The 7255-nt window shown below is 48.0% G+C and overlaps 1 protein-coding gene across 7 annotated transcripts in view; it reads left to right on the top strand.

Annotated features, from left to right (window-relative positions):
- Positions 1 to 495: 495 nt before the first annotated feature.
- TRMT2B (tRNA methyltransferase 2 homolog B) overlaps positions 496 to 7255 on the top strand; it is a 44145-nt gene continuing 37385 nt past the window's right edge. For 4 of the 7 annotated variants that reach the window (XM_063703164.1, XM_063703163.1, XM_019019765.4 and 1 more), the window contains exon 1: positions 513 to 844. The gene's annotated coding sequence lies outside the window, so the exon portion shown is untranslated. Of the gene's footprint in view, positions 845 to 864; positions 1378 to 7255 lie in introns of those variants that run through there. The other 3 variants (XM_063703161.1, XM_019019766.4, XM_055376570.2) reach the window with 3 other exon arrangements.

Genomic DNA, 7255 nt, shown 5'->3' with positions numbered 1-7255 from the left:
TCTTACTCATGTGGCTGGGCTAATGACTCCTCTAAAAATTAGAGGTATTACTGAATGTAGTCCAGGAGGTAGTGAATCAACCAAAAAGAGACATCTGTCCTCTTTTTGAGTTCTGTAGTTGAAGAAAAAGATTATTTCTGAGGGTTTAGGATTTAATAGTCTTGAGTGGGATCCAGTGAAGAAACTATAAAGTATTTTTCTGATGCAGTGTAAAAAGAGAATGAATGCTTGAGAAACCCCACGGCCCAGAATAGATCTGGCTTTTACCAAAGGATGCCATTTCACAGAACCACCCTGTTTCTCATCTCCCAATCTTCCAACCCGTTAGGGATCTGATGTCTGCAATTCTATCATGAGAAAACTATTCCTTGAGTTGGAAGACTTAAACTGCAAGCACCCCTGGGATGGCTAACGCAGTTAACACTGCAGTGTGAACGTCTTCGTGAGTCTCTTATGTAGATCCACCAATGGGACGGTGAGGAAAGAGCAGGTGGTGGGCGGGGCCCCGGGGAGGGGCGGAGAGGAGAACTTAGAGAAGGAAGGCGGCAGGTGTTAGGGCTATGAGTGCTTTTAAGGAAGGTCTCCATAGAAGGTTCTCCCAGCAAAGTAGGGAGGGGTACTCCCCGAGAGGAGTCGAGGTGCCGGAGTCTGCTACCTCGCCGACGCTGGGAGGAGCCCCGCGTCCCGCCGCGCTTGCCAAGGGTTGGCTGCGCGTGCGGCGGGAGTAGAGGCGCCTTGCGCACCAGGAAGTGACTGTTTCCCCGCCGCAGCAAACCAGGCCATCCGCTGGCCTTTTAGTTTGCCGCTTCAGGTTTGTAAGAGGATTTATTGGTTACGAAGGAAGGTAAGGTGGATAAATAGCCCGGAAAACCTGATTTAACCCTTGCTTTACAGAAAACTCCCTACTATGCCAAACTGTCCGCGGGGCGGGGAATGGAGGAGGCAGGCGGGGCTGGGGACGGGACCCGACGGTGACTGCGCAAGGTCGTGTACAGCCCAGCGTGGGCCTGCGCCCTAACTCCTCCCACTCCCTTACTTTGCGTCCTTACCGGGCCCTGCAGACCGGCCAAGTTTAGTGGTAGCCTTTCCTAGTGTCTCCTCTTTGTTAACCCTTCCTACAGACACAGTGGGCAGAACTTGACTAAAGAAGAAGGGAATGGAAGGGCTAGTGGAGTCTTGTTGGGGAGACAAGGACCTGACTGCCTGTGGGCTGCAGTCGGGACACGACACAGCAGTCAACCCATTTGCTTGTTTGGTTTAGCAAGGAATAGTGTCTGGGGCCGGTCCAGCTGAAGGAAGGGTGAGCAGAGAGTGCAAGCAGGACCCTTGTCGGTGGGTGAACATTTTGCTCCGAAAGGGATCCTTGGCCCTGCGCAGGTGAGACCTACCACATAGTCTCTTTGATTTGAACCTCTCTGAGCACAGGAGAGTTAGCCTGCCTTCCTATTTGGGCTACTCTGGACTCCAGGGCTCTTCCTGATCAATTCCTGAGGCAGGTATAGAACAGTCGAGCACGACTGCTCACACGGTTTTTTTTCTTTTGCTGAGGAAAAAACTCCCAAGCATTTATTTTTTTTATTTTTTATTTGTTTGAGACGGAGTCTAGCTTTGTCACCCAGGCTGGAGTGCAGTGGTGCGATCTCGGCTCACTGCAACCTCCGCCTCCTGGGTTCAAGTGATTCTCCTGCCTCAGCCTCTGGAGTAGCTAGGATTACAGGCGCCTGCCACCACGCCCAGCTAATTTTTGTATTTTTAGTAGAGACTGGGTTTCACTCTGTTGGTCAGGCTGGTCTCGAACTCCTGACCTCGTGATCCGGCTGCCTCGGCCTCCCAAAGTGCTGGGATTACAAGCGAGAGCCACCGAGCCTGGCCCCCAAGCATTTATTTTTTATTTTCTATTTTTATTTTTGAGACAGAATTTCACTCTTGTTGCCCAGGCTGGAGTGCAATGGTGTGATCTCGCCTCACTGCAACCTCTGCCTCCCAGGTTCAAGCGATTCTCCTGCCTCAGCCTCCCGAGTAGCTGGGATTACAGGCGTGCGCCACCACACCCGGCTAATTTTGTACTTTTAGTATAGACAGGGTTTCTCCATGTTGGTCAGGCTGGTCTCGAACTCCTGAGCTCAGGTGACCCGTCCGCCTTGGCCTCCCAAAGTGCTGGGATTGCAGGCGTGAGCCACCGCACCTGGCCCCAAGCACTTATTTTAAACAGGACAAAATATAAAAAGAAAATAGTCTCTTCTGTGAACAAATGCCTCCCCTGACATTAAGAAAGAAAGAAACAGAACTCACCTTGACTAGTATGAGTGTGCTGCCTTGAAAAAGAAATTTCACCACAGAAGTTACTAAATATGACAGGCTCTTTACCTAGAATGATGGCTGGTTGGCACCTTGAAATAATAAGGTCCTGTTTTAAACCATACTTGATAATTTGGAAGACACCTAGATGGACAAGGACCCTCCTGCTGGGGTATAGGGCAAATGAACTACAGTCATGGCAGAGTCACCAGTGAGAGGACCCACACACTCACAAAAAAGTCTAAATGTCGTTGGGGTGGGAATAGCTATCTTCAAATTCCCCAGCTCCCTTGTCCCTCCTCTGCAAATCCTCAAATGGGCCTGCAGTTTCCTTCCTCCTGACTTTCCTGCTGACTGGAGGGACAGGACCCCTCTCCTGGATCAGCTCTACTCCCTCCCACTGTAGTCTGGGCTTCAAGGCCACTGGCCTCCTCAGACCCACCAAGTCATTCTTTATGTCTCTTGCCTCTTCATTCATTTCCTTTCTCTGGCTTTTGCCATCCTCCATATCGAATACGTACATTCTCACAGGCCACACACTTTTTTTTTTTTGAGAAGGAGTCTCTTGCCCAGGCTGGAGTGCAGTGGTATGATCTCGGTTCACTTTAACCTCTGCCCGGGTTCAAGCAATTCTCCTGCCTCAGCCTGCTGAGTAGCTGGGATTATAGGCGTGTGCCACCACACCCAGCTAATTTTGTATATTTTTGGTAGACAGGGTTTCACCACGTTGGCCAGGCTGGTCTCGAACTCCTAACCTCAAGTGATCCACCCGCCTTGGCCTCCCAAAATGCTGAGATTACAGGCCTGAGCCACTCCGCCTGGCCTTTTTTTTTTTTGAGACAGGGTCTCCCTCCCGGGCTGGAATGCAATGGCACAATCATAGCTCACTGCAGCCTTCAACTGCTGGACTTGTGATCCTTCTGTCTCAGCCTCCTAAGTAGCTAGGACTACAGGTGTGTGCCACCACACCTGGCTAATTTTTAAAACTTTTTGTAGAGACCGGATCTTGCTATGTTGCCCAGACTGGTCTCAAACTCTTGGCCTTAAGCAATCCTCCTGCCTTGGTCTCCCAAAGTGCTGGGAGTTACAGTTGTAAGCCACTGCGCGCGGCTGCCACACACTTTTGAGAGTATTAATAGGTAGTCCAGCACAGGCCATAACCTCACTACACTCCAGCAGGCACTCATGTAGAGGGTCAGAAAATTTATGTGTCTATGTGTGTGTATGTTGTTTTTTAAATTTCCCACATAACTGTACTCATCCTCACAGCACTTGCATGCATTATTACATCTTGTCAGTTTTGCAGGTTGGAGATGTTGAGGCATGAAGAAACCAAGTGATATGCTTTGAATCAGAGCCTAAGAAAGAGCAGTGACACATGTTGAGCACTGGCTGTCTTAAGCACAGTCCTGAACATGTCATATATTTGAATGCTTTTAATTCTCACCAAAACTGTGAAAGATAGGTGTTCTCAGTCCTATTTGTATAGATGGTGACACTGAGATTCATAGCGCTTAAGTATTAATATCTTACCTAAAACCGCATAGCTAGTGAGAAGTAGAGCTGGGATTAGAACATGGCTCCAGCCGAATGTGGTGGCTCATGCCTGTAATGCCAGCACTTTGGGATGCTGAGGCAGGTGGATCACTTGAGGTCAGGAGTTCGAGACCAGGGTGGCCAACATGATGAGACCGCCGTCTCTACTAGAAATACAAAAATTAGTTGGGTGCAATGGGGGGTGCCTGTAATCCCAGCTACGCGGGAGGCTGAGGCAGGAGAATGGCTTGACACAGGCAGCAGACGTTGTGGTGAGCCAAGAATGTGCCACTGCACTCCATCCTGGGCGACAAAGTAAGACTGTTTTTTTTTTTTTGGTAACAAAGAACACGGCTCCAAAGCCTGTGTTCTTAACTGTACTGTCTTGTTGCTTCTTGATGGGGGTGGGTGTTGAGTGGAGAGTGCTATCATTAACACCTGAACTCTGGGCCAGCTTAAGTGTATATTCTGTAAAAAATTTGAAATCCCCCAAATGTCACATGCTATGACAGTCACTTTCTTTAGTACTTTGTAATCATACAAAATGGTGTATGGGCTAAATATTGCAGCACCTTTGTCGTCATCCTCTATGTTACTTATTGATCATGGAGTGTTAATTTAGCAATAATTTTCTCTGTGTGTGTGTGTGTGTGTGTGTATAAATGTAAAATTCTGAATTAGGCTATGACTTAACATTGGGATGAAATCCAAGGTAGAGCTTAAGGGCAAAATACAAATTTCACAGCAGGTTAACAGAATGTCAGGCCAAGTCCATTCAAGTGTCCCAAGTACTTAAAATAGGTGCTTATGGCTGGGCATGGTGGCTCATGCCTATAATTCCAGCACTTTGTGAGGCCGAGACAGGAGGATTGGTTGAGTCCAGGAGTTTGAGACCAGCCTGGAAAACATAGTGAGACCCCATCTCTGTTTTTTTTTTTTTTTAAGATGGAGTATTGCTCTGTCGCCCAGTTCTGCTCTGTTGCAATCTTGGCCTATTGCAATCTCTGCCTCCCAGGTTCAAGCAATTCTCTTGCCTCAGCCTCCTGAGTAGCGGGATTACAGGTGCCTGCCACCATGCCCGGCTAATTTTAGTATTTTTAGTAGAGATGGGGTTTCACCAGGTTGGCTAGGCTGGTCTCGAACTCCTGACCTCAGGTGATCCGCCCACCTTGGCCTCCCAAAGTGCTGGGATTACAGGTGTGAGCCACCATGCCCGGCCAACCCCATCTCATTTTTAAAACAAACAAAAACCAGGTGCTTTCACAGCAATGTAGACATAACATAGAGTCCTGTGTTGCAAAGGGAGGCCCTCTACTTGTGTTCTCAGTGTCACCGATGTTAGCTCTTCCAGCTTTTGTCTCATAGTTACTCCCATTGTTCCTTCTCCCACTCCCCTCTTTCAGTGTTGCCACCTCTACTCAGTTAAATACTGTCTTTAAACACATCATGACAGTTACTAGTAATGCTTACTGAAGATATTTTGCCAGGTGTTGGACTCTGCTCAGAGTTTCACAAACATACCTGTCTAATCTGCTAACTACTTTTTTTTTTTTTTTCGAGACAGGGTCTTGCTTTGTCACCCAGGCTGGAGCATGATCATGGCTGCCTGGGCACAAGTGATGCTACCACCTCAGCCTCCCGAGTAGCTGGGACTACAGGCGCATGCCACCATGCCTGGCTAATATTTTAATTTTTGTAGAGACCGAGTCTCACTGTGTTGTCCAGGCTGGTCTCAAACTCCTGGGCTCAAGTAGTCCTCTTCTCTTGGCCTCCCAAAGTGCTGGGATTATAGGCATGAGCCACACTGTACCTGGCCTAAGTACTTTTTTTTGCCGGGGGGACGGAGTTTCGCTCTTGTTGCCCAGGCTGGAGTGCAATGGCGTGATCTCGGCTCACCGCAACCTCCACCTCCCGGGTTCAAGCGATTCTCCTGCCTCAGCCTCCTGAGTAGGTGGGATTACAGGCATGCGCCACCACATCTGGCTAATTTTGTATTTTTAGTAGAGACAGGGTTTCTCCATGTTGGTCAGGTTGGTCTCGAACTCCTGACCTCAGGTGATCCGCCTGCCTCGGCCTCCCAAAGTGCTGGGATTATAGGTGTGAGCCACTGTGCCCAGCAGCCTAGGTACTTTTTATTAATTATCTTCAATTCTTACAACCACTATATAAGGTAGATACCATTGTCTCCATTTTACAAGTGAAAAAAAGGAATGTCAGAGAGAATGATTAACTTGGTAACGGCCACCTAGGTAGTGAGTGGTGGGGCCAGTGGACCACCCAGGACAGGTCTGGCTGTCTGACTAGGATCTGTACTCCTAAAATCTCAAAGCCTTAATATGTCTGCCTGCCACTTCCCATTGCCTCCTTTCCCTTCTTTCTTTTGTCCCAGACTTAATGGATGTGATACTATCTTCCTCAGAGGTATATGCCTTGCCCTCCAGGCCTCCAGGCTCTCTTGACTCTCCTTCTGAGACACAAGCATCTCTTCTTGCTCTCCAAATATTACCTTTCTCCCAGATATAGTCATTGGCCTTTTGCTCTTGCCTTTACTCAAGGCACTTTAAATAAAATTTTGTTTTGATTGATTGATTGATTTTTCTTTTTTTTTTTTGAGACTGAGTCTCACTATATCGCCCAGGCTGGAGTGCAGTGGTGTGATCTCAGCTCATTGCAACCTCCACCTCCCGGGTTGAAGCGATTCTCATGCCTCAGCCTCCCAAGTAGCTGGGACTACAGGTACATGCCACCATGCCGGGCTAATTTTTGTATTTTTAGTAGAGGCGGGGTTTTACCATGTTGGCCAGCCTGGTCTCGAACTGCTGACCTCAAGTGATCTGCCCGCTGAGCTTCCCAAAGTGCTGGGATTACAGGTGTGAGCCACTGCACCTGGCCTGTTTTTTTTAATTTTTATTTTCTTAATTTTTAAAATTTTTGTTATATTATTAATATTATTATTTTTTGAGATGGAGTCTCACTCTGTCACCTAGGCTGGAATGCAGTGGTGTTATCTAGGCTCACTGTAACCTCTACCTACTGGGTTCAAGTGATTCTCCTGCCTTAGCCTCCTGAATAGCTGGGATTACAGGTGCCCACCACCATGCCTAGCTAATGTTTTTTTGTTTTTTTGTTTGTTTGTTTTGTATTTTTAGTAGAGACAAGGTTTCACTATGTTGCTCAGGCTGGTCTCGAACTCCTGACCTCAGGTGATCTGCCTGCCTCGGTCTCCCAAAGTGATGGGATTACAAGTGTGAGCCACCACACCCAGCCTGTTTTTTTGTTTATTGTTTTTTTTTTTTTTCGAGATGAAGTTTCCTTCTTGTTGCCCAGGCTGGAGTGCAATGGCACGGTCTTGGCTCATTGCAACCTCCACCTCCCAGGTTCAAGCAATTTTCCTGCCTCAGCCTCCCAAGTAGCTGGGGTT

The sequence above is a fragment of the Gorilla gorilla genome, chromosome X, assembly GCF_029281585.2.
Source record: "Gorilla gorilla gorilla isolate KB3781 chromosome X, NHGRI_mGorGor1-v2.1_pri, whole genome shotgun sequence".
Taxonomy (NCBI): domain Eukaryota; kingdom Metazoa; phylum Chordata; class Mammalia; order Primates; family Hominidae; genus Gorilla; species Gorilla gorilla.
Note: the sequence above shows the minus strand (reverse complement) of the source record. Positions and strands in the feature narration are given on the sequence as shown.